Raw genomic sequence first — 26,958 nt, 5'->3', positions numbered from 1 at the left:
GGAGCTTGCAGTGAGCTGAGATCCGGCCACTGCACTCCAGCCTGGGCGACAGAGCGAGACTCCGTCTCAAAAAAAAAAAAAGAATGAAGAATGAGTTGGCATGGAATGAGACTGGCTGCAGGTGGGCCTCTTAAGGGCTATTAGAATAGTGTTCCCTTTCCTTTGTGAATTCAACTGCTCACAATGTTCAGGTTTGTGGTTTCTGTGTCGATACTCCTTTCACACGCAATGCAACGCTTTTCCATTAGCTCACCTTCTTATTTATTAATATAGAGGTAGGGTCTCCCTGTCGCCCAGGCTGGAATGCAGTGGTACCATCTTGGCTCACTGCGACCTCCACCTCCTGGGCTCATGTGATCCTCCCACCTCAACCTCCAGAGTAGCTGGGATTACAAGTATACACCACCACATGCCGGACTACAGGAATGTGCCACGATGCCCAGCTAATTTTTAAATTTTTTTTTTTTTTGTGGAGATGAGGTCTCCCAGCCTTCCTTTTTTTTTTTTTTTAAGCTTTAATGACTATATTCTAGTAAACAAACAAACAAAAATCCTACTAAAGTCAGAGAAACCAATTGGATCTATACGCTTTGTTCTGGTGCCAACTACCACTAAATTATTGCATCACACAGGACAAGGATGGCCCTTATCCATCAAATGAATTGGTTGAACTAACCTACTTAATGGATTCTAAAATGCACACTTTGCCACATTTAACATTCTGAAATTGAGATGTGTCTTAGAATTGATGGTGTCCTACAATTACTGTTGTCCTAGCAGTAGTAAAAATGTACTTGTCATTGCTTGTATCTAAATATCAAAAGCACCAGCTTCAAAACAGCAGAGTGGATGTCAAGGACTTGGAAGGAAATCCCAGGGACAACTGTGGAATACTCTTTCAAAATTTAGAAAGCAGACAATCATGGGCAGGTGACAATGCAGGTATGTTTAGCAGCACTCCCAAAGAGAGGTCCAGATTAGGATAGTTCCACATAATTACAGAGTGAGTTTAAGTACCCAGTTCAATGACTTTTAGTTTTAGTTTTGTTTTATACAGATTTTAAAAATTACCACTAGATGGCACAGAGGAAATTATTATGTAGAAAAGAACCAGATATGGATGAGTAAAATAGTGATATAAAATGTTGGACTCTTGAGTATGAAGAAGTTTTAAGAATATCAACCAATGAATGCATTTCACTTACATTTCCCCTTTTATGTATGCACAGGAGAGATACATGATTTTAAAAATTCATGTATATTCATAGCACATTTATTTGTAATTGCCAAAAACTGAAAACAATCTGAATGATAGTAAATGAATAAAAAACCAATTGTGACCAGGTGCAGTGGCTCACGCCTGTAGTCCCAACGCTTTGGGAGGCTGCGGCAGGAGGATTTCTTGAGCCCAGGAATTTGAGACCAGCCTGGGCGACACAGTGAGACCCCATTTCTACAATTTTTTTTTTTTTAAATTAGCTGGGCATGGTGGCACATGCCTGTAGTCCCAGTTATTTGGGAGGTTGGGGTGGGAGAATTGCTTGAGCCAGGAGGTCGAGGCTGAAGTGAGCTATGATTGCACCACTGCACTCCAGCCTGGGCAACAGAGTAAGACCCTATCCCTAAATAAAGAAATAAAAATAAATTGTCGTATATCCACAAAATGGAATACTTCTCAGCAATAAAAGGGAATGAACTATTGATGTACACAAAACATGGATGAACCTCAAAATAATTATAATGAGAGAAAGAAGACCAAAAAGAATATACACTGCAGGATTCCATTTATCTAAAATTTTCGAACACGTAAACTAATCTATATGACAGAAAGAAATCAGAGCTGCTTAGGCATGGGAGAGAGGTGGGGGGGCAGATGAGAGGAATGACATAGGGGCATGGGGTATCTTTTGGGGATGTTACATATGTTTACTATCTTGATTGTGGTGATGGTTTCACATATACATGCATATGTCAAATCTTATCAAACTGTACACTTGAGATATGTGCACTTTATTGTATGTCATTTATACTTCAGTAAAAAAGATTTCAAAAAACCTATGTGGAAGTCGAAAACAGCTCTTTCAATAAAGTAAAAAGTATTAATTTTTGTTGAGACATGGTCTCACTCTGTTGCCCAGGCTTGAGTTCAGTTGTATGTCATTACAACTCACTGCAGCCTTGACCTCTTGGGCTTAAGTAATCCTCCCACATCAGCCTCCTGAGTAGCTAGGACTACAGGTGTGCACCACCATGCCCGGCTATTTTATTTTTTTATTTTTTGAAGATACAGGATCTCACTATGTTGGCCAGGCTGGTCTCCAACTCCTGTGTTCAAATGATCCTCCCAGCTTGGCCTACCAAAGTGCTGGAATTACAGGTATGAGCTACTGTGCCCAGCCAAAACTTCATATTTTTAAGAAAACATATTATATTGTGATTGCCAGCCTTTTTTTCTTAGTGGTACATAAAATACTGGAGAGTTTTATAATCAATGGTATCTTAGAGTTGTTAAGATTATATTTGAATTTTTTTATTTTTTATTTTTAAAGACAGGGTCTCACTCTGTTGCCCAGGCTGGCTTGATCATAGCTAACTGCAGCCTCCAATTCCTGGGATCAAGTGATCTTCCTGCTTCAGTCCCTCGAGTAGCTGGGTCTACAGGTACATGTCACCATGCCCAGCTAATAAAAAGTTTTTTTTTTGCAGAGACGAGGTCTTACTATGTTGCCCAGGCTGGTCTTGAACTTCTGGGCTCAAGCGATCCTCCTGCCTCAGCCTCCCAAAGTGCTGGAATTACAGGCATGAGCCACAGTGCCCAGCCTCTATTTGGATTTCTATTGCTGGATTCTGCAACTAAACTCCCCATTTTTCTCTAAAATAGACTTGCTGTCTAGATTCATCTACCAGTCAGACACTCCCAACACTCATATCAGCTTCAGATTCTCCCACTTTTTTCTGAGTCCAGCCAGTCAGCACCTCCTGCAGGTCCTTACAGTACAACATTTTTCACACCACCCCTTTTTTCACTCTTGTTTCAGCCTTTTGTTCCTTCATGCCTGGACTACTCTGATTGCATCTTGAAAGATTTCTGTTTTTCCCTGTAAGCCACCCAGAACACTATAATTGGATCATTTTTCTCAACACTGCTAACAAGCCACTTCCCTGGTTAGGAACTTACAATGGCTCCCTCTTGTCTACAGAATGAAATCCAGACAATCTAGCTCCAAAGCTCCCATGATTTGGCTTTAACCTGCACTTCCTGTTTTCTCTCTCATTAGTTTCCTGGGGAGCCCACTTCAGCTAAAATGGTTTATTTGCTCTCTGTGGTAGGCAGAATCACAGCCACCTAAATATGTCCTCCTCCTATTCCTCACATCTGTATGTTACTTTACATGGCACAACAAATGAGTTGTGATTAGATTAAGGATAAAGGATTTTTTTTTCTTTTTTTGAGACAGTTTCACTCTTGTTGCCCAGGCTGGCGTGCAATGGCACGACTTCGGCTCACTGCAACCTCTGCCTCCCAGGTTCAAGCAATTCTCCTGCTTCAGCCTCCAGAGTAGCTGCGATTACAGGCATGCACCACCACACTCAGCTAATTTTTTGTATTTTTAGTAGAGATGGGATTTCACCATGTTGCCCAGGCTGGTCTTGAGCTCCTGATCTCAAGTGATCCACCCACCTCGGCTTCCCAAAGTGCTGGGATTACAGGCGTGGGCCACCATGCCCAGCCCAGATTAAGGATTTAAAAAGAGAAAGACCATTTTGGATGATCTGGGTGTGCCAACGTAATCCAAAGAACTCTTAAAAGATGGAAGAGGAGGGCGGAAGAGTCAGTGTCATGCAATTTTTTTGCTTTGAAGATGGTGGAAGGGGCCATGAGCCAAGGGATGTGGGCAACTTTTGGAGGCTGGGAAGGGCAAGGACATGGATTTTCCCCTAGGGCCTTCAGAGAGGAATACAGTCCTGTGACACCTTGATTTCAGTCCAGTGACATGTGTTTCAGACTTCTAATTTCCAAAACAGTAAGAATAAATTTGTATTGTTTTAAGCCACTGGATTTATGCTAATTTGTTACAGCAGCATTAGGGAAGGAACATACCCTCTTACCCAAATACTTCCATTTTCCAGGATGATTGTTCTGGCTGTCTTCTGTTTGCCCCTCCACATCCACTCCCCTGCTGCTCCAGGAAGATGATCTATTTAGACTGTATCAATGGGTTCCCTTCCTGTTTGGCCCACAGGAGGCACTAGCAGGAAACTGGAGAGCAGGGGAGGGGGAGGTTGGGTCCAGAAGGTCACATCTCCCAAGAGACAGCCCTCTCCATACAGCTGCCTGCCCCTGGCTGGCCTCAGGCCTTGGGTGGTCAGGGGTCCTTGTGGCAGCTGGTGCTAGAGTTCTGCCTTGTTGGATTCCCTAAATCCTCCCCCTATCTTTGTAAATAGCCTCTTTATTAAAATTTTCTCAAGTTACTCAGTTTGAGTGTATCCCCTGTTTCTTGTCAGGATGCTGGCTGATATAATAATATTACTTGGAATGCCATTCTCTATTCTCATGGCCTATGTATGCGCTCTGCTTTGGAGACCTGGCTCAGATCCCGGTTCTGCAGGACCACAGAATGTCAGAACTGAGAAAGGCCTTAAAGATTGCTCAATCCAGCAACATAGATGGTTTTTCTCCTATTTCTCTGACCATTTCTTTTTGGTCTCTTTTAGTAATTCTTCTTCCTCCACCTTAAATATTGGCATTCTTTAAGGTCTCATCTTATAAATTCTTCTATTTTCATACTACATATTCTCTCTGGAGGAACTCATGTGCCTCCAAAATTTTAATTATAATATATATCCAGGAGACTCCAAAATCTGTATCTTCATCCTAGACTTTGTTCCTGAGGGTTAGGCCCCTATATTTCTATCTATCTAATCTACATCTCTCCTTGGCTGCCTCAGACACCTCAAATATGTCAGAAGTGCTCTTATCATTTCCTCCTCCAGAATGCCCCATTTCAGGAAATTGGCCAAAAAACCAGGGAGCCATCCTTGACATCTTCTCTCATCTCTTTTCCAGCCATCAATCACCAAATCCTGTCCTTACCTAAACGTGCTGAGAATCCACCTACTTCACTCATCTGCATTGCCCACATGTCAGCCCTATCCCCTCCTGATCCATTCGTCATACAAATGGCCAAAGTGAGCACAGAGTTAAACAGCTCTTCTCTAGTTACTTAAAATCATCCAGTGGCTTCCGCTGCCTCGAGGATAAGGTTCAAATTCAGTCTGTCTTTCTGTCATTCTCATCACCCTCATCCTGCGCTGCACTCCCCATCTCCTCCTGGCTCCAGCCTCCTGGCCCACTTCCAATGCCTGGATCATGCCTTATGTTGTTCTCTCTGCTCAGAACACTCTCATACCACTCCCGTCTGGCTGACTGCTATCCTACTCAGCCGCTGGTCTCATGCAAGCTTCACTTCTTCGGGGAAGCCTTGTTTGGACCTGGAGACAAGGTCTGGGTCACTCCCCATCTCCATGCTACCCCTTTAATCACATCTGTTCTTGGCTTTATTACAACTACTTGCTTTATCTCTATTTTCCTTGCTAATCTCTGTGAGGGAGGGGGGCTGTATGAGTTTTATTCACTGACAAAATCCTGACTCCCAGCACTGTTCTTGATCTGAAGTAGGTATCCAATAAATATTACATAACAAATGTCATGTGAAAGAAATGAGCTCAAATGAACCCACAGGTCCAGGGCTCATTCCACTCTATCCACTGCTTCCTCTCCCTGTGATGGAACTTTCTGGATCATCTAAGCCCACAGAAGTTTCTTCTTCCTCTAAATTTGTATGCCTACATCACCAACTTGATGTATCTTGCTATCTTTTCATGTATGTTGTATGTATGGTTCTCTCTCCAGCTACACTACAAACTCCCAGAAGACAAGTACCATGTCATAACTCAGTAGGAAAATACATTAATTAATTAAAATAACATGTTAATACTATGTAACAGTAGCTGTTAAAACAAACTGCCTATGTTGTGTCAATGTACCACGGGGTCTCAAAGACAGAGGAGAAAAAAACCTGCATCCTCCTGGAGCACAACTCTGATTTGAAGATTTGGGGAAAAGCTAGTTGTTGTTGTTGTTGTTATTAGAAACAGGGTCTCACTCTGTTCCCCAGGCTGGAGTGCAATGGTGTGATCACAGCTCACTGCAGCCTTGTACTCCTGGGCTTAACTGAACCTCTTGCCTCAATACTCTCCCCACCTCCCTTGACCGCAGCTGAGACTACAGGTGTGTGCCACTATGCTCAGTTAGTTTTTAAATTTTTTGTAGAGATAGGGTCTCGCTACATTGCCCAGGCTGTACTTTTAAAAAACAAATATAGAAATACTGTGGAGATGACTTTGGGAGGCCAAGGTGGGTGGATCACGAGGTCAGGAGATCGAGATCATCCTGGCCAACACAGTGAAACCCCGTTTCTACGAAAAATACAACAAATTAGCCAGGCATGGTGGTGGGTGCCTGTAGTCCCAGCTACTCGGGAAGCTGAGGCAGGAGAATGGCGTGAACCTGGGAGGCGGAGCTTGCAGTGAGCGGAGATCGCGCCACTGCACTCCAGCCTGGGTGACAGAGCAAGACGCCATCTCAACAACAAAAAAAAAAAAAAAGAAAAAGAAAAAAGAAATACTGTGGAGATGAATGCAGTATTCTCATAGCTTTTAAAGTCAAATCAAAGCTTTTCCAGCTCATGGCTGGTCTGCTTTTTCCCCCACCAAGGCTGCACAAGGGCTCCCATTTGTCTTCCCTTCCTGTTAGCAATGCTGCAGTGGGAAGTTAGCAAAGCACTGCTACAGCCTCACCTCCAGCAGAGTGTCTGTCCCATGGCAAGCATTTAACATGCAATACGATGCTAATGTACATGCTGGAGTGAAGCAAATGCCTAACAAGGCTTCCAGGAGTCCCAGTGGGCAAGTACAGGAGCCAGTCAGGAAAATGGAAATGGGATTAAAGACTTGAGCTGATGTAAGTATGACTTGGGCCCTTAAGTAACTCTTCCTATTATCCAAATATACAAGCCTTGGGAATGAAAAGAAGGAGTATGGTTTTTTCGGTTTTTTTTGTTTTTTGTTTTTTGTTTTTTTTTGAGATGGAGTCTCACTCTGTCGCCCAGGCTGGAGTGCAGTGGCGCCATCTCGGCTCCTGCAAGCTCCACCTCTCAGGTTCACGCCATTCTCCTGCCTCAGCCTCCCGAGTAGCTGGGACTACAGGCACCCACCACCACACCCGGCTAATTTTTTGTATTTTTCATAGAGACGGGGTTTCACTGTGTTAGCCAGGATGGTCTTGATCTCCTGACCTCATGATCCGCCCACCTTGGCCTCCCAAAGTGCTGGGATTACAGGCGTGAGCAGGAGTATGGCTTTTTTTGCTTCTTATTCCACTACCTTATTTGTATAACTGTGGTATGAAAGAGGAAAATCAGAAACAATGTGAAGTGCTCAGGCTTTGGGCCTGCCTATACACAAAGACAGAACCAAAGCCGAAACAACAAGCGATCCTAGATATTAAACCCAAAAGAAACCAAAGACTAACTTTTACAAAAGAGTAAACATCACGTCTGTAATCCCAGCACTTTGGGAGGCCGAGGCAGGTGGATCACGAGGTCAATAGATCGAGACCATCCTGGCCAACATGGTAGAACCCTGTCTCTACTAAAAATACAAAAAAAAAAAAAAAAAAAAAAAAAGTAGCTGGGCATGGTGGCACGCGCTTGTAGTCCCAGCTACTCGGGAGGCTGAGGCAAGAGAATTGCTTGAACCCGGGAGGCAGAGGTTGCAGTGAGCTGAGATCGCACCACTGCACTCCAGCCTGGCAACAGAGCGAGACTCCATCTCAAAATAAATAAATAAATAAATAAATAAATAAAATAAAAAATAAAATAAATTTAAAAAAAGAGTAAACAAAAATTAATCTTCAAAACCTAGTGAGGCTGAGTGCTGTGGCTCACAACTGTAATCCCAGCACTTTGGGAGGCCAAGGTGAGAGGACAGTCTGAGGCCAGAGGTTTGAGACCAGCCTGGGCAACATAGCAAAACCCCATCTCTACAGAATTTTTTTTTAATTGGTTGAGCATGGTGGCACATGCCTGTAGTCCCAGCTACTTGGGAGGCTGAGGCAGGAGGATCACTTGAGAGTCCAGGAGTTCGAGGTAACAGTCAGCTATGACTTCACTGCACTCCAGCCTGGGTGACAAAACAAGACCTTACCTCTAAAAAAATAAAAAATGAAACAAGTTTAAAAAACACGGTGAAAAATTTTTTGATTTTTTTTTTAGAGATGGGGTCTCGCTCTATCACCCAGGCTGGAGTGTAGTGGCACGAACATGGCTCACTGTAGCCTTGACCTCCTGAGCTTGAGTGATTCTCCTGCCTCAGCCTCCCAGGTACCTGGGACTACAGGTGCGTGTCATATGCCCGGCTACTTTTTGTATTTTTTGTAGAGACAGGGTTTTGCCATGTTGCCCAGGCTGGTCTCAAACTCCTGAGCTCAGGCAATCCGCCCACCTCGCCCTCCCAAAGTGCTGGGATTACAGACATAAGCCACCGTGCCCAGCTGTAAAAAGTGTTTTAAATGGGCAAAACAGTGCCATCAATCACCTAGGAGTATGTATATATCTAGGAAAGCTACCACGGAATGCTGATAGGACAAACACCACATTGGGAGCAGGTAGAATTTGATTGGAGAAGGGAGTCTTGGGCTTCAATTGTGCTGGTGATGCTTTATTCCTAAGTGGAAGGGGTCAGTAAATGAGAGGTTCTTATTTTTTTTTTTTTTGAGATGAAATCTCGCTCTGTCGCCCAGTCTAGAGTGCAGTGGCACGATCTCGGCTTACTGCAACCTCCACCTCCCGGGTTCAAGCGATTCTTCTGCCTCAGCCTCCTGAGTAGCTGGGACTACAGGTGCACACCACCACGCCCAGCTAATTTTTGTATTTTTAGTAGAGATGGGTTTCACCATGTTGGCCAGGATGGTCTCAAACTCCTGACCTTAGGTGATCTGCCCACCTCAGCCTCCCAAAATGTTGGGATTACAGGCGTGAGCCACTGTGCCCGGCAGAGGTTTTTATTCTTTTTTTTTTTTTTTTTTTTTTTTTTGAGACAGAGTCTTGCTCTGTTACCCAGGCTGAAGTGCAGTGGCATGATCTTGGCTTACTGTAACCTCTGCCTCCTAGGTTCAAGTGATTCTCCTACCCAGCCTCCCAAGTATCTGGGACTACAGGCGCATGGCACCATGCCTGGCTAAATTTTGTATTTTTAATAGAGACGGGGTTTCACCATGTTGGCCAGGCTGGTCTTGAGCTCCTGATCCACCTGCCTTGGCCTCCCAAAGTGCTGGGATTACAGGCGTGAACCACCACACCCAGCCCTCTTTATTCTTTTTAAAATATCTTTAATATTTCATAATTTTAAACAATTAGTGCACTGATTTTCACCAGAGCTAAATCTACATTTTCTAAAACTAGTAAATTAGAACAGAATCTGCATATCAATGTATCCTCCAACAAAACATGAATTGATCCTAGATATTTAATTCATTTCTGGCTGCTGGGCAAATATAACATGGCAATGGCCTGTGTTTTGTAATGTAGCTATTTGAAGATGAGCCAGTTAAGTTTGTTTTATTTTAAAACAACTAAAAGGCTTCTACGTATTCTGGGAAATACTTGCAGAGGATGAAGGACGAATGAGGTGGGGATAAGGAGAAGTCTCCATCAAAAATATGGTACAGTAATGGGAAGGAACAAGCTGAAAGAGGAATGAGGAACAGATCTTACTAGAAGGCAGAGCTCGTATTTCCCAATCTTACAACACAAAACTTGCCAAAGCTTAAATCATACTTGAAAAACAAGGTGCCCACTAGTGACTGCTCCTGTCCAAGGTTAGAAGAACACAGAAGACTAAAAGCACGGGCCTTGGAGTTAACCAACCCAAGGTCTGATGGTGCAGATACGTGTGCAGTGACAGCCTCTCCAAACCTCTGTTCCATCCTCAGTAAAACACGCAAAGAACAGTGCTTATCTCAGAAGGCTGAGGTGACACTTAAGGTGACCATGTACATATTAGGTACAGTGTCTGGCAAGCGCAAGCCCTCAGTCAAAGCTATTTCTCTTTCATCCTTGGTTATGGAATAATCTTCTTTTTTGGGTGTTCTTTCCCTCTGTTTTCCTCATCAAGATCTGCTGAATATAAACAGGCAGAACCTGTAAGAGCTGCAGGTCAGTGTTGCTAGGTGTAGAAAGCCACCATAGTGTAAGCTGGCCAAGCTATGAGATAGATTTCCACCTGGGCAGGAAGTAGTCAAAAAGTCTTGCTATTTGCCCAGCCTGCCTCTTGGTTTCCAATTCTCATGGCGGGTCCTATTTCCCGCTGTTGCCTTGTTCCTGTGTTTGGCCTTCTTTTCTGTTTTTAGAGGAGTTCCTGTTTCTTGACCTCTATTTATCTCATTGCCTTCCACTTGGAGATCTGTGCCTTTCTGGTTTTTAACTGCCTGTTGCTTTTAACCATGTCCTTCCTCTTGCCTTTGGGAATTTATAGGCTTCTTCTAACTTCCTGATTGGCACCTTGCGTTTCCTGCTTTTTGTCCTTTGATTCATGTGCCCTCCTTTCTTCTGCTTGCTTATGTGGTCTTTGACTCACTCATCTTGTCTCTTTCTTCGGCATCTTATACCAGGTAGGTTTTGATCCAGGCTTTGTTATGACTTAAGGATGCTGCGTGCACCCTGGCTTGTAAGTGCTTACCTAGATGATGTACAAAACATTTAGCAACTGGTATAAAATGGACACTGCCCAGTCAGAATGGTTGTTTATCAACAATGAGAACAGTTGTCCCCATGCACACTGCCTGAATAGCAGCCCAGTTCAAGGGACCTCCTGGTCCTTTCTTAGGGCTTGTGCCTCAGCTTGTCTCCTTTCTCCTCTTGTCCAGGCTTGGCATGGCTGGCCTTGTGCCCTGTTTCATGAGCTCATGTCACTCACAGTCCTGTAGCTGACTTTCTCATCCCCACCCTACCTAACTTTTACTAGGGGAACCCAGGAATACTGATGACACATGTGAAAGAGGTAATAAGTGGGGCAACTTTGATGCCAAAATAGGATGGCAATTCATAAAAGCAGAAATAGGAAGAAATCACAGCCTTAAGGAAGGTTGTGCTGAAACATGTGACCAAGGCCAAGGAACTCAAAATGGCTTTGGGAGTAAAGGTGGCTATCTCAGTCCATGGAAGAGCCAGAGCAGAAGAGCGCGTCCCATTTTACACAACCACGAAGACTTAAAGTTATGTAGAATTGACTTTTTGGTGTACTGAAAATAAAAATGGTTCATAGTATACAACAAAGGACTAAGCAGGATAATTTATAGGAAGAAAGATGGGAAATTTAGGTTGAAAAAGTAGACAGATCAAACTGTTATGATCCATTAAAACCAGAAACTGAAATTTGAATTCTAATCTGTAGGTAATGGGAAGCACAAATACTTACAACTTACACATTTAATCATATGTCCTGATCTATCACTCAAAAATGCATTAAAGGCAGTTTCTCAAAGTTGGTTCCATGTAATGACAGTCCCTCAAGATATTTTTCATTTTTTATTTTTGCACGCAGTTTGGGAAACATTACAACATTACATATCCCATCCTATGGACATTCCCACCCCATTTACATCCCCATATACAATGATCATTAACCCATGAAAGGCTCCGAAAGTCAAGAATAAACCAACTTTTCCAGCTTTGCTCAGTGTTTTCTACATCTGGCTAGGCACTTTCTTTTTCTTATAACCCACTAACATTCTACATATTTTGGGGAATACTGATTGAGAGATTCACAGATACACACAGACATTCATGCAAGTAAATATGTATGCTTTAAATTAATATTTTCATGTATACATATACACATACAATCCAGGAAAAGCAAAAATATCTTTGCAGCAAGGGATTTGCACCCTACCTAGCTGTCACTATCTCCACATTGTCTTTTACAGCTTTTTTTTTTCTCGTCTAGGATTCAAAGTTCATACATCCCAGTTCACTGTTGTATCACTCGAGTATTTAATCTACAATAGTTGCCCCCATTTGCTCTGCCCCATCCCCAAGTCTTTTGGTAGGAACACTACAGAGGTGAAATTATGCCTCCTTATTGCTTCACGACAGGAGACTCACAGTAGATGCTGCTAAACTTGGTCATTTAGTTCCAGTGGTAACCTCCTAATTTCTCCATTGTAAGGACAAATTTTCCCAGAGTAACCTGTGGTGAGATACTTTAAAATAATATGAAAATCCTATTCCCCAACTACCTTTCACTCAAAGGTTTTGGACCAGTTGGTAAGTCCTTGCCTTATTCAACTGTCATGTTAGGGTTTGCAGAGTGCCAAATTTCTGATTTTCTCATTCCTTCTGTTGTGTATTTCTTTTTCAAACAATGATCCATCCGTATGCATCTTCTCTTTTCTGTATATATACACTCTGGTTACTTCTTGTTGGGGCTTCCTCCCCCACCACCATGCTGACCACATTTGACCACTCATGCCCAGCCCTAGGGAGCCACTAACCCTTTATCTGCTGATCCCATCACTTCACCTTCAGCAAATTAAAGACAAAAACAAAAGCAAACCCCATCACTTTGTTGCCCACCAATGTACAGTTCCTTATAAAAATTAAAATGATTGCAATGCATATTTACTGGGTGAGACTGAAGAGAGCAGACAGAGAAAATCAGTTTTCTCTTAAAAAATCAGATTGCTGAAGCTCTGAAAAATCTTTCCTCCTCACTAGGGCAGAGGCGCTTGTTGTCACAATCAGGCTTTCTGTAGTGCTGTTTGAAACAGAAACACTCTCATCTTCTCAGTTCCCTGAGAGGGGAGAATCTTGGAAGAACAGAGGTTTACAAATCATTTAGCCCAAACGCCCCACTTTATAGGCAGAGGCCCAGAGAGGTGGAGAGACTTGCCCAGGTCTCTCAGCTCCTGAATGGTCGAGCTAATAGGAGAACCTGGTTTTTGAAACACCTCCCCCGATATTCTTTTCATTCCCTTCCCAAATGCCTCGTGATTCAGATATGTAATGGGCACAGACGAAGCTGCAGCAAGCACGGCCTCCTTCACCGCTAATTTGCATTGTGACGGCATCACCTTCCTACCTCTGAATATTCTAAAAATTCCCATTAGGAGCCTTTTATTATTCTTTTAAAAATTCACCTTCATTTTCGCAGGCCAACAGGGAAAATTTAGGAAGCCTCAATGGAGCACATACTACCATTACTTTAACCAGAAAAGTAATAACAATAATAATAAGGTTCTCGAGGATCCGCACGAGGCCGCTTTCTGGGAGGCTGAAACGCCCTGCGAGTGACAGCTCCAGCGATCTCAGGAAAGACGCCGGCCAGTCCACCCCTCCCCATCGCCTGCTGAACGAGGCAGGGAGATGCATAGCGCTCCAGGAGCTCATCAAACATGCACAGGAAGGGGGAAAGTGGGGGAACAAAGCCCGGCGTGGAAGAACACAGCCCCGCAGCCCGAGAGGACAGGAGACCGCGCCCTCCACGCCGCCGCCCAGCGAGCTGCAGAGGCTGCGGCACCGCAGTGCGGGGCGCGGGACCCACACCCCGGCGGGCGCCTCCTTTCCGGGCGCAGCGCCTGGTCTCCCAGAGCAGCCGGCCAGGCCGGGAGGCGAGAGGCGAGAGGCGGCCCGGCTCTGCCCGCCCGCCCGGCCGAGCGCCCATGCCGCGGAGCATCCTCCCGCGGGCAGGGAGGGCGCGGCGGCCACAGCGCTGCGGGCCCGGGGGCTGCAGACAGCGGCTGGCCAGAGCAGGCCCCACCCGCCCCCCGGCGCGCTCACCCGTCCGTGCACTCATCCCGGAGCCGGCGGTGTGGGCCGTCAGTCCGTCAGCCCCGGTGGAGCGGGGCCGGGAGAGCAGGGGCGGCGCCGTGGCCGGGGCGAGAGCGGCGATCAACAGGCGGCTCCCGGCCGGGCGCGGCGCCGGGGCGCGCGGCTGCAGCGGAGCAGGCTGGGAAGCGTAGTTCCTGGCGGCGCCTCGCCGCGGCCCCGCTGTCCCCCAGCCCCGCCCTTCCTCGACAGGTGTCCCCTCCCGGAATCGGGGTCTGAACCCCGCCACAGTTCTGCAGGGGAGGAAGCACCTGGGTCGGGGGGAAGCCTGGGCAGGCTCTTTGGAGACGCTTGGGGCTCCGGAGAGCGTGGGTGGCAACGGCTTTCAAGCTTGTGAGGAGCATTCTTGTAAGCGAGCATCCTGACACGGAAGCCGCGTTGAGAGCGGGCTCAGGTACAGACCCCGCCCGCCCCAGGGTTTTCTGGCTGGGCAGAGGCGTGGGAGGAGAGAGTAGTTGGGCAGCCTAGGGAGGGAGAGAGGTGAGCGAGGTGGAGGTTAGCAAGGCTCTAGGGTGATGGCGTGAGGGGCTGGAGAGCCCACGCGCAGTGGTGGCTTCACTGAGGTGAGACCGGACGACGTAGCCTGTCTGAGCCTTCGCGTCCTCATCTGTAAAACAGGCTTAAAGCTTGAAAAAGTGTTGTGAGGATTAAGCGGCCCATAGCACTTAGGGTCTGGCGCTTAGTGCATACTCAGTGAAAGTTCCTTCCTTGGGGGTTCCAAGGGAGTTCTTGGGCCGGGAAAGTCCTATACGTCGTGCTAACCTAAAGATAGTTGGACCTCGTTGGGCTGGGTAAATGTTAAAATCCACTGGGTTTGTTAGTCGTTGAGCCGGTTCACTTCATCCCTGAATATACCATAAGATATTATCTCTGTCAGATTCTTGAGAGCTCCAAAGATAGAGAAAATAAAGTCAAGTTTCTGAAGCATGACAGTAGAGTGGGATGACAAAGGACAAAGACCAACATTATGAAAATACATGGCATCTATATTTACCTTCCAGAAGCCTTTTCTAATTAGATGTGGTCTCTCTCTCCTTCTTGAACTTTTGCAGCTTATTTTGAGCGTAACCTTTGCCTATGGGACTTGTCTTGACAGTTTAAAGTTGGTTGAGTTTTGCAAGTTGCTACTATGCAGTGTTTCACATGATGGTGGGATTTGCATTCAGAGATGTGGTGGAGGAAAATGAACCAAAGGGATGGATGCAGCATGGCTGTTGTAATCTCTGTATGAAATTTTAGGCAAAATGTGAAAAGAGGTGAAACAGCTTTATAGTCTGTCTGGCACGAGGTGTGCAGTAATCGTGTGGCCAAAAAAAAAGTGCTGTAGAGGAAAGTCCATATCTGAAAATGATAACACTGCTTTGCATTTATAAAAATACTTTCCTATTCGTGTTCTTATTTTATTTTTATGAGAACTCTTGTGAGACAGGCAGAGTGAGGGTATTTTTCCCCAATGATAGTTAATAAGAGGCAGAGAGAGGTGATGTGACTTATTCAAGGTTATAGAGGTGGTCAGTAAGCCTGTCTTCTCTCCTTCCCCTGTGGGCACCCCCAGCACTGTCTCCCCTTTGCACATTTCAAAATAGGGCCATACCTTCCCCAGCAGATGGGTTGAACCAGAAAGTAAAGTTAATTCTCTAAAACTCTGGAAACTAGCATGATGAGCACTGGCACGCAGTAGCTGCTGACTGAGAGACCAGTGTCGTTTCTACGAACAATTGTGGTAATGGACTATGCCCTGGGCCTCCTGTCAGAATGACAAATCTGAGCCAGAAAGAGTTAAAGGAAATGGGGGTGTGACCAAATTACTTTAAGTCATGTTCCCAAGTTTTCCTGTACATTTGTTATTCCGAATGTCCCGTGTAACCGACGAGATGCCTTTGACTTTTTTATGTTGTGCATTTGTTACCGTCATAGCCTTCTGTTAAATAAGAACAGGACTGCTTAAGGATCGAACCAGCAGTTTTCCCAGAGAAAGCTGATAGTAGGCATAAGCTGAAAATAATAAAGCAATTTCATTCATATTGGAAGAAAGAGTAGCAACGGTGCTCAGTAGTGTACGGTATTTCTCTTTGGTTTCCTGTGGTTCCTCACAAGGAAAATGGCTGCATGTGATAAAATGAATAGATTATTCCTGCAGAAACCAGCCATGAAAGGAAGCAGACAGGTGAATGATTTAAGTTAAAGTCATATTTGGCAGTCGAAGCAGAGATACAAGAGCTATCCTACAGCCCTAGAGCCATGCTCCAGGAGGATATTGACACCAAAATAAAGTGAGTTGTGAAAAGGAACTTCTGATCAGTCTCTGTCTGTATGATGAGTGTTGGAAACTGGAAGGTGTTCATGGATGAGTGAGGGAAGTAGAACATTTAACCTAAAAGTGAAAACTTAATGGAAAGATATTACCAGTTCCAGTCTGTTTAGCTCTTTACATCTGATGCTTATGTCCTATTTTAAGGGAGAAAGGATGTCAATATGCCAATGACTTATCAGTTGAAACCCATTATCATTTCTGGACCATATCTTGTAGGTGTAACTTTTCTACTTGCTTTTTAGAAGATGAAAATGTAAAATTGAAACAGAACTCCTGGAACTGGAAGGGACTTTACATATCATCTTGTGTAACCATTTCTTCCTGTAAATGAAGAAGCTGATATATTGACTGTAATTGTCACATGACAGAAAGTAAAAAAGTTCAACGTGGCAGTTATAATGAAGTATTTTAATTATTCACAGTGGAATATGTAGCATACCTCATTAGGAACAGGTAGTAGATACTGTTGGTTGTCTATTCAAAATTCAGTCCACCCTCCTCTTCTTCTTTATAGAAGCCTATGTGGGTGTTTACACATTAGGAAAGGTGACTCTATCAGCTTCTGAGGTACACTCTCAAATCTATCATAGACAAGAGGAATGGGATCCTCTTAACTGGCCTCTGAAAGTTTAGTAGTGGACATGTGACCCAGTTCTGGCCATTGTAAAGAGATACAATTAATCTGGGTCTGCCATGTTGTTAAGTCAGTCATCAACCAGCCGCAGTGCTGCCCTTCTTCTGGATTTCTTGTTATATGAGATAATAAACAACCTTATTGTTGAGTCAATTTGAGATGGAGTTTTCTGTTACTTGAAGTTGAAAGCATCCTAAGTGTTAAAGATGAAATGTGAAAGTACATTCTTTGAATGGACTGAAAGACTGCTTCCTAGAGTTGATTAAAAACAACCACCACAAACCACAGGCAATGTGATGGAATATTATCATATAACAGATAACAGCATGGGTTTTAACATCAGAGAGTTTGAACCCAGATATTTACTGGCAGATTGACTATGGCCAAGTTTCTGTAACCTCTCTTAAGCCTCATTTTCTTCTTCTTCTTTTTTTTTTTGGATACTGTCACCAGGCTGGAGTGCAGTGGTGTGATCTCGGCTCACTGCAACCTCCGCCTCCTGGGTTCAAGTGATTCCCCTGCCTCAGCCTCCTGAGTAGCTGGGACTACAGGCGCTGCCCCCACACCCGGCTAATTCTTTGTATTTTAGTAGAGACAGGGTTTCACCATGTTGGCCAGGATGGTCTCAATCTCCTGACTTTGTGATCCACCTGCCTTGGCCTCCCAAAGTGCTGGGATTACAGGCATGAGCCACTGCACCTGGCCGTCTTCATCTCTTAAATTGAGGATAATAATACCACATAGGGTTATTAGAAAGACTAAATGAGATAATTTGTGTCAAGGATGCTTCAAAGGATATGGTGGATTGTAAGGACTAAAAGGAGCAGCGACTATGTTGATGAATTATGAATTAAATCGTATGTGTAGTATAATTGACAGCAAACATCTAAAAGCTAATTACTATGTAATCATGATCATGTTAAATGATACCACAGTGATGCAATCAGCAAAATCCAAAATATAGGAAGCTCTACATGACAAACAACTGTTTCTTCAATAAATAAATTGCAAGAAAAATAAAAGGAGAGAAAGCTTATAGACACACAGAAATTCAAGAGACAAATAACAAAATGTACTGTGTGATCTTAATTTGAAAAAACAGCTGTTAAAATTTCACATTAATGAGACAATTGGGGAAAGTGTGAACACAGAATATTTGATTGTATTAAAGACTGTTTTTAAAAATTATTATTATTATTTTGAGACAGAGTTTTGCTCCTGTTGCCCAGGCTGGAGTGCGATGGCGCGATCTTGGCTCACCTCAGCCTCCACCTCCCGGGTTCAAGTGATTCTCCTGACTCTGCCTACCAAGTAGCTGGGATTACAGTCATGCACCACCACGCCTGGCTATAGTATTTTTAGTAGAGATGGGGTTTCTCCATGTTGGTCAGGCTGGTCTCAAACTCCTGACCTCAGGTGATCCACCTGCCTTGGCCTCCCAAAGTGCCGGGATTACAGTTTTGTTGTTGTTGTTGTTGTTGTTGTTGTTGTTGTTTTGAGACAGAGTCTTACTCTGTTGCCCAGGCTGGAGTGCAGTGGCGTGATCTCGGTTCACTGTAACCTTTGCCTCCTGGGTTCAAGCAATTCTCATGTCTCAGCCTCCCCAGTAGCTGGGACTACAGGCGTGTGCCACCACGCCTGCCTAATTTTCGTATTTTTTTTTTTTTTTTTTTAGTAGAGACAGGGTTTCACCATGTTGGCTAGGCTGGTCGTGAACACCTGACCTCAAGTGATCTGCCTACCTTGGCTTCTCAAAGGGTTGAGATTACAGGCATGAGCCACTGCACCTGGACTAAGGTGTTATTTAAAAATTTTTTTGGATGTGATAACAGTATCATGATTAGTTTTTTGAAGAGTCCTTACTTTTTGGAGCAATAAACTGATGATTTACAGAAGAAATAATATCAGGAATTTACTTTAAAAATTATCCCGTGTGGGAGATGGGGTAGATTGGTGGGGTGGGGTTTAGATGAAATGATTGGCCGTGAGTTGATAATGGTTGAAGCTGAGTGATGGAGCTTTATTAAACCATTCTCTCTCTCTCTCTTTCTCTCTCTCTCAATACAGTTTTGTTAAGACATATTTCACATATCAGAAATTCACCTTTTAAAAATGCACAGTTCAATGGTTTTTCGTATATTCACAGAGTTGTGTAACTATCACCCAATCTATTATAACTTTAGAACGTTTTCAAAACTCCAGAAGAAACCTCAAACATGTTAGCACTCACTCCTCATTCCCCCTACACACCCAGACCCTGGCAATCACAAATTTATTTTTTGTCTTCTCTAGATTGCTTATTCTGGACATGTCACGTAAATGGAATCATACAACATGTTGTATTTTATGACTGGCTTCTTTCCCTAATTATAATATTTTTAGGGTTCATTCATGTTGTAATACATATTAGTACTTTATTCTTTTTTATGGCCAAATAAATTCATTGTATGGATAGACCACATTTTGTTCACCTGTTCATCAGTTAATGGACATTTAGACTGCTTCCACATTTTGGCTGTTATGAATAATGTTGCTATGCACACTCATATACAATTTTTTGTACAGATATGTTTTTATTTCTCTTGGGTATATATCTAGGAGTGCAATTACTGTGTCATATGGTAACTTTATATGAAGCATTTTGAGGGACCACCAAACTGTTTTCCAAAGTAGCTGCACCATTTTGCATTCTAACCAGCAATGGGTGAAAATTCCAATTTCTCCACATCCTCGCTAACACTCGTTAACGCCTTTTTAAAATTATAGCCATCCTAGTGAGTGTGCAGTGGTATCTCATTGTGATTGTAATGATTTCCCAAATGACTAATGATGTTGAACATGTTTTCGTGTGTTTACTTGCCATTTTATATCTTCTTTGGAGAAATGTCTATTCAAATCCTTTGCCTATTTTATTTTTTAGTTGGACTATTTGTCTTATTGCTATTGATATATAAAGGTTCTTTATATGTTCTAGACACAAGTCCCTTATCAGATATGTGATTTGCAAATGTTTTCTCCCATTCTGTTTGTGTGTGTGTGTATGTGTGTGTATGTGTGTGTGTAACTTTCTGGATGGTGTTCATTGGTAAACATCCTTTATTAGTTTGAGGGAATTCCTGTTTATTCCCACTTTGTTGAATGTTCTTATAACAAAAGGGTGCTGGATTTCATCAAAGAGTTTTTCTGTGTCTGTTGAGAGGGGTCTCTGGATTGTTTTTCCCTTTATTCTGTTAATATATTGTAATACATTGATTTTCAGGTGTTAAATTTACCAGTAATTCCTGGGATAAATCCCGGTTGGTCATGGTAGATAATCCTTTCTACATGTTGCAAGATTTAGTTTGCTAGTATTTTGTTGAGAATTTTTGTGTCTACATTCGTAAGAAGTATTAGTCTATAGTTTTTTTTCCTTGTTATGTCTTTGGTTTTGGTACTAAGGTAATACTGGCACTATAAAATGAGTTAGAAAGTGTTCTTCTATGTTTTGGAAGTGTTTGCAAAAGATTAATATTAGTTTTTCTTTAAATGTTTGGTACAAATCATCAATGAAGCTATCTAGGTCTTGGCTTTTCTTTGTTGGAGGTTTAAAAATGACACATTCAATCTCTGCTTGTTCTACGTCTATTCAGATTGTGTATTTCTTCTTGAGTCAGTTTTGTTAGTTCATGTCTTTCTAGGAATTCATTCACTTTATTTATCTAATTTGTTGTCATACAGTTGTTCATAACATTCTTTATTATCCTTTTTATTTCTCTAAGATCAGTAGTAATATCCTCTTTTTTATTTCTGATTTTAGTAATTTGAATCTTCTCTCTTTTTTTTTCTTGGTCAGTCTAGGTAAAGGTTTGTCAATTTTGTCGATCTTTTCAAAGAATACACTTTTGGATTTGTTGACTTTCTTGTTGTTTTTCTAGTCTCTATTTCATTTATCATAACTCAGGTTAGGCTGGTGAATTCTATGAAACATTTAAGGAAGAATGATACTAATTCTCCACAATCTCTTTCAGAAAACAGAAGCAGAGGGAACACGTCTTAACTAATTCTATAATGCCAGCATTGCTCCAATACCAAAACCAGACAAAAATATTACAAGAAAAGAAAATTACAGGCCAATATCTCTCATGAATATACATGTAAAAGTCCTCAACAAAATATTAAAAAATTGAATCCAACATTTGATAAAAAGAATTATGCTTGCAGTGAGCTGAGATCCGGCCACTGCACTCCAGCCTGGGCGACAGAGCGAGACTCCGTCTCAAAAAAAAAAAAAAAAAAAGAATTATATGCCACAATCAAGTAGGATTAATTCCAGGTAAACAAGGCTGGTTCAACATTCAAAAATTAATTAATATAATCTATTACATCAACAGGCTAAAGAGGAAAAATGTCATATGATTATATCAATAGATGCAGAAAAAACTTTTGACATAATTCAACATCTGTTCATGCTAAAAAGTCCTCAGCAAACTGAGAACAGAGGGGTACTTCCTCAATTTGATAAAGAACATCTATGAAAACCTCTACAGCCAACATTATATTTAATGGTGAGAAGCTAGATGCTTTTCCCCCAAGATTGGAAACAAGGTAAGGGTATCCCCTGCCACCCTCTATTCAACATTGTATTGGAAGTCCTAGCAGATGCAATAAGACAATAAGGGGGAAAAGGGATCTACAGATTGAGAAGGAAGAAACAAAACTGTCTTTGTTCATAGATAACATGATTATCTATGTAGAAAATCCCAAAGAATTGTCCAAAAAGCCCCAAAACCCTCCCAAAACAAAAAATCCAAACTCTGGAACAAATGACTGATTATAACAAGATTGTAGGATACAAGATTATTATAGAAAAAACAACTGCTTTCCTGTAATTGGAATTTGAAATTAAAAGCACAATGTCTCTTACATTAGCACCAAAAAAGAAAAAAGGAAACAGACAGAAACAAATAAATACTTAGGTATACACACAATATCTATGTGAGGAAAACAACAAAACTGATGAGAGAAATAAAAGAAGATATGAATAAATGGAGAGGTATTCCATGTTCACAGATAGGAAGGCTCAATTCTTCACAATTTGATCTATTGATTCAATGCAATCCCAGTCAAAATCACAAGTGATTTTGTGGATATTGGCAAATTGATTCCAAAGTTTGTATGGAAAGGTAAAAGGCTTAGAAATGCCAATGCAATACTGAAGAAGAACAAATTCAGAGGACTTACCCAACTTTAAGACTTACTATAAAGCTACAGTAATAAAGACACTGTAGTATTCGTGAAACAATAGACAGTTAGATCAATGGAACAGTATAGAATGTCCAGAAATAGACGCACACAAATATAGTTAACTGATTCTTGACAAAGGAGCAAAAGCAACTTAATAGAGAAAAAATAGTCTTTTCAGCAAATGTTGCTGAAATAACTAGACATCCACATGTAAAACAATGAATCTAAACACAGACCTTATACTGTTCACAAAAATTAACTCAAGATGAATCAGCCTGCTGGGTGCAGTGGTGCTTGCTTGTACTCCTAGCTACTCAAAAGACTGAGGTGGGAAGATGGTTTGACCCCAGGAATTTGAGACCAGACTGGGCAATAAAGTGAGACCCCATCTCAAAAAAAGGAGGGGGAAATGCATTGATCACAGAAGTAAATGTAAAACGCAAAACTATAAAACTTCTAGAAAATAACATAGAATATCTAGGTTGTACTTTTATAAGCAACACCAAAAGTATGATCCATGAAAGACAAAATAGAAGTTCTCAAGTTAGAAACATTTATGTATGTGTGTATGTATGTATGTATTTTTGAGTCAGAGTCTCACTGTGTCCCCCAGGCTGGAGTGCAGTGGGGCGATCATGGCTCATTGCAGCCTCAAACACCTAGTCTCAAGCAATCTTCCCATCTCTGCCTTGTGAGTAGTTGAGACTACAGGCATGTGCCACCACAACTGGCTAAGTCTTTCTATTTTTTTTGTAGAGACTAAAAAGTATGACTATTTTGGCCAGGCTGGTCTCAAACTCCTGAACTCAAGGGATTCTCCTGCCTCAACCTCTTAAAGTGCTGGGATTACAGGCATGAGCCACTGCACCCAGCGAGTAAGTTGGCCTTTATTGAAGTTAAAAACTCCTGCTCTGAGAAAGACCCTGTTAAAAGATTTAAAAGGCAAGCCACAGACTGGGAAACAATTATTTAAAAACTACGTCTCTGCTAAAGGACTTATATTCAAAATATACAAAGAGCTCCCCAAAACTCAACATGATACATGTTACAACATGGATGAACCTTGAAAACATTATGTTAAGTAAAATAAGGCAGACACAAAAGGAAAAATATTGTATGCTTCCACTTATGAACTATCTACAAGAGTCAAATTAATAAGACCGAAAGTAGATTAGAGGTGACCAGGGACTGAGGAAGGCAGGAATGTGGTTATTGCTCAATAGTTAAAAATTTCTTTTTGAATCCCAGCACTTTGGGAGGCTGAGGTGGGTAGATGACCTGAGGTCGGGAGTTCAAGTCCAGTCTGGCCAACATGGTGAAACCCCATCTCTACTAAAAATACAAATTTCAGCTAGGTGTGGTGGTGCACACCTGTAATCCCAGCTACTTGAGAGGCTGAGGCATGAAAATCGCTTGAACCTGGGAAGTGGAGGTTGCAGTGAGTGGAGATTGCACCACTGCACTCCAGTCAGGGTGACAGAGCGAGACACTGTCTCAAAAAAAAAAAAAATTCTTTTTGGAGTGATGACAAACTTTTGGAAATGGTGATAGTTGCATAATATTGTGAATATATATATAATATGTGTGTGTGTGTGTGTGTGTGTGTGTGTGTGTATATATATATATTTAATTATTATTTTTTTGAGATAGAGTCTCCCTCTGTCACCCAGCCTGGAGTGCAGTGTTGTGATCTCGGGTCACTGCAACTTCCACCTCCCAAGTTCAAGCAATTCTTGTGCCTCAGCCTCCCAAGTGGCTGGGATTACAGGCACCTGCCACCACACCTGGCTAATGTTTGTAGTTTTAGTAGAAATGGGCTTTCGCAGTGTTGGCCAGGCTGGTCTTGAACTCCTGGCCTTAAGCAATCCACCTGCCTTGGCCTTCCAAAGTGCTGGAATAACAGGCAAGAGTCACCACCCGGGTCATGAGTATATTTAATGTTACTGAATTATATGCTTAAAAATAGTTAAAATGGTGAATTTTGTGTTAGGTATATTTGTGACAATTCAAGAAATTAGTAATGTAATATAAATATGCAGAAAAGCATTGAATTATACACTTTAAATGGATGAATTATGTGATGTGTGAATTATATGATTTTGGTATCTTGTTTAAAAAATCTTTTACTATCCCACGGTTATAAAAATATTGTTGCAAAAGCATTAAAGTTTGTTTTTCCCAATTCTGTCTTTAATCAATCTATAATTGATTTTGATGTATAGTATAAGGCAGGGATCTAATTTCATCTTCTCTCACAGAAAACTAATTGTTCCAGCAACATTTATTGAATACGTAACTTTATGTCTGTTATAGATTAAGTTCTCCAATGTATTTGAATCTGTTTACTGGCTTACTTCATTGTCCCTTTATTATGTTTTTCTGTCTCAGCACCAGTCCCACATTGCTTTAGTTCTCATAGTTTTTAAGTCTTGATGGCTATGACGGTAACCCTGTTTCCTAATTCTTCTTCAGGAATGCCTTGGCTCTTGTTAGTGCTTTATCTTTCATATGAATTTCAGGATAACTCTGTCATGCCCTTTGAAGACTCCTATAGAAATTTTGTTTGGAATTTTAACGAATTTAACATTAGTTTGTAAAGAAAATGATACTTTCATTATTTTGCATTTCCCATTCACAAACATGGTATATCTCTGCTTTTATTTATATTTCTTTTATGTACTTCAAAAAAGTTTTATATTTTCCATACAAGGCACACTTTTCTTTCTTTTATTTTTTATCTTTTTATTTATTTATTACCTTAAAAATTTTTTTGCTCCTACTCCACCAGGAACAATTTTCTTTTGTTAAATTTATTCCTAGGTATTTTTGATGGTATCTGGAATGTCATCTTTTTCACACTTATATTTTCTTATTGAGTCATGCAATTGATGTTTTTATATTGATCTTGTATCTTGTAACTTTGGTGAACTCTTGTTTGAGCAGTTCTAATGTAGTCATTATCTGTGTTGCCTGTAAACATTTTAGTATTGGCTACTATCTGTAAACAACAGTTTGTTTATTTCTTTTCAATCTTCATTTTCCTTTCTTCTTTTTAAAATTGCATTGGCAAAGACCTTCAAAACAATGTTAAATAGAGGCAGTAATAGGCTTCCTTTTCTTATCCTTCCCTTCAAAGGAAATGCTTTTAATGTTTCATCATTAATTGTGATGAACTTCTGTGTTGTAGGTAGATACATATTAAAACAATTTTGAAGTTCTGGTTTAAGAAGGAAAACAATGAACATCTAATAACACCTCATGTAACCCAGTTCTTTAAAACAAAACAAAACAAAACAAATAAACAAAACAGGGCCAGGCATGGTGGCTTAGGCCTGTAATCCCAGCACTTTGGAAGGCCGAGGCTGATCGATCACTTGAGGTTAGAAGTTTGAGAGAAGCCTGGCCAACATGATGAAACCCCATCCCTACTAAAAAGACAAAAAATTAGCCAGGCATAGTGGCGCACACCTGTAGTCCCAGCTATTCAGGAGGCTGAGGCAGGACAATTGTTTGAACCTGGGAGGCAGAGGTTGCAGTCAACTGAGATCACACCACTGCACTCCAACCTCGGCAACAGAGCAAGACTCTATCTCAAAACAAACAAACAAACAAGGAAAACCCCAAAACCAAACCAAAACAAAAAACCCCAGGGTCTCGCTGTGTTGCCGAGGCTGCAGTGCAGTGGCGTGATCTCTGCTTAGTGCAGAGATCGCCTTCTGGGCTTAAACGATCCTCCTATCTCAGTTTCTCAGGTAGCTGGAACTACAGGAGTATGCCACATGCCCGATTAAGTTTTGTATTTTTTGTAGAAATGGATCTCACTATGTTGCCTAAGCTGGTCTTGAACTCCTGGGCTCAAGTGATCCTCTTTCCTTAGACTCCCGAAGTGCTGGAATGGGCCACTGCGCCGGCTCAGTTCTTTAATCTTCAGATAAAAACTTTCAGTCATGCAGTAAACTTTTTCTTAGTGGAAAACATTATATGCTATCTCATTCCTAGATTGTAAACTCTTTGAAGGAAGACACTTCTTTCTTGAAACATTACCAGATCTTGTCTATATATTGAGACAGATTCTGCCTCTCTCTTGGGTCCTGAAATGGACACACGAGATACCACCGAAAAGTTCATGCGTGGCAGACTTATGCTAAAACAATCCAAACTAGCATTCAGGATCGTTTTACTACACTTCAATTCAACCACTTGTAATTATTATTATTATTTTTTTCCCACTGAGCTAGGCACTGCTGGAGCTAAAAAGATGAGTACGACCCAGTTATGCCTCCCAGGAGCATGTATCTGTTGGAGGAGATAAGACAAGCTCATGCATGTACATGCAAGTACAAACACAGAACACAGAGAGTTAAATACTAAACCAGAAGTATTAATACAAACCTCTTGGAGTTCAAAGATGAAACAATAACAGTTGGGTAGGTGGGAAAAAGGGACCATTGGGAAGAATTAGGAAAAAATCTCATGGAGGATGTATCATTTGAAACAGAACTTAAAGATTTAAAAAATGTAGTAGAGGGTACTGGAAGAGTGTTACTATTGGAAGGAATAACATGCAAGGTATGAAAGTAGGAACAAGGAGGCCAGTTTCAGAGGCTCTGTTTGGCAGGAATATGTGGAGTATACAGAATGAGTTATAGATGGGGTATGGTCAGAACATGAATAATAAAAATAGAAATAATAGCTTGAACGCCAATGTAGGTTTTCAGTAATGCTGTTGTCCCCAGAGAGCCATTGTAGGAGTTTTGAGTGGGATGGTGATGTGGAAGCTTGCTCCTGTCCCATCCTTTGTCTCCTGAGCAGTATTAGCTTTGCCTCTGTCCAGCACAGCA

The 26,958-nt window shown here is 41.9% G+C and overlaps 2 protein-coding genes across 3 annotated transcripts in view; one reads left to right on the top strand and one right to left on the bottom strand.

Moving 5' to 3' along the window:
* The window catches only part of LOC116275841 (tropomodulin-2), a 64,966-nt gene extending 50,962 nt beyond the window's left edge, over window positions 1-14,004 (bottom strand). Inside the window, exon 1 of one of the 2 annotated variants that reach the window (XM_031668679.1) lies at window positions 13,899-14,004. The gene's annotated coding sequence lies outside the window, so the exon portion shown is untranslated. The remainder of the gene's footprint in view (window positions 1-13,898) is intronic. The other variant, XM_031668680.1, reaches the window with a different exon arrangement.
* A 153-nt stretch (window positions 14,005-14,157) lies between these two features.
* Window positions 14,158-26,958, top strand: part of LOC116275842 (lysM and putative peptidoglycan-binding domain-containing protein 2) — a 28,526-nt gene continuing 15,725 nt past the window's right edge. The window contains exon 1 of the mRNA XM_031668682.1: window positions 14,158-14,340. The gene's annotated coding sequence lies outside the window, so the exon portion shown is untranslated. The remainder of the gene's footprint in view (window positions 14,341-26,958) is intronic.

Source organism: Papio anubis, chromosome 7 (assembly GCF_008728515.1).
Source record: "Papio anubis isolate 15944 chromosome 7, Panubis1.0, whole genome shotgun sequence".
Lineage (NCBI taxonomy): Eukaryota > Metazoa > Chordata > Mammalia > Primates > Cercopithecidae > Papio > Papio anubis.
This window is presented reverse-complemented; position numbering and strand designations above follow the sequence as displayed.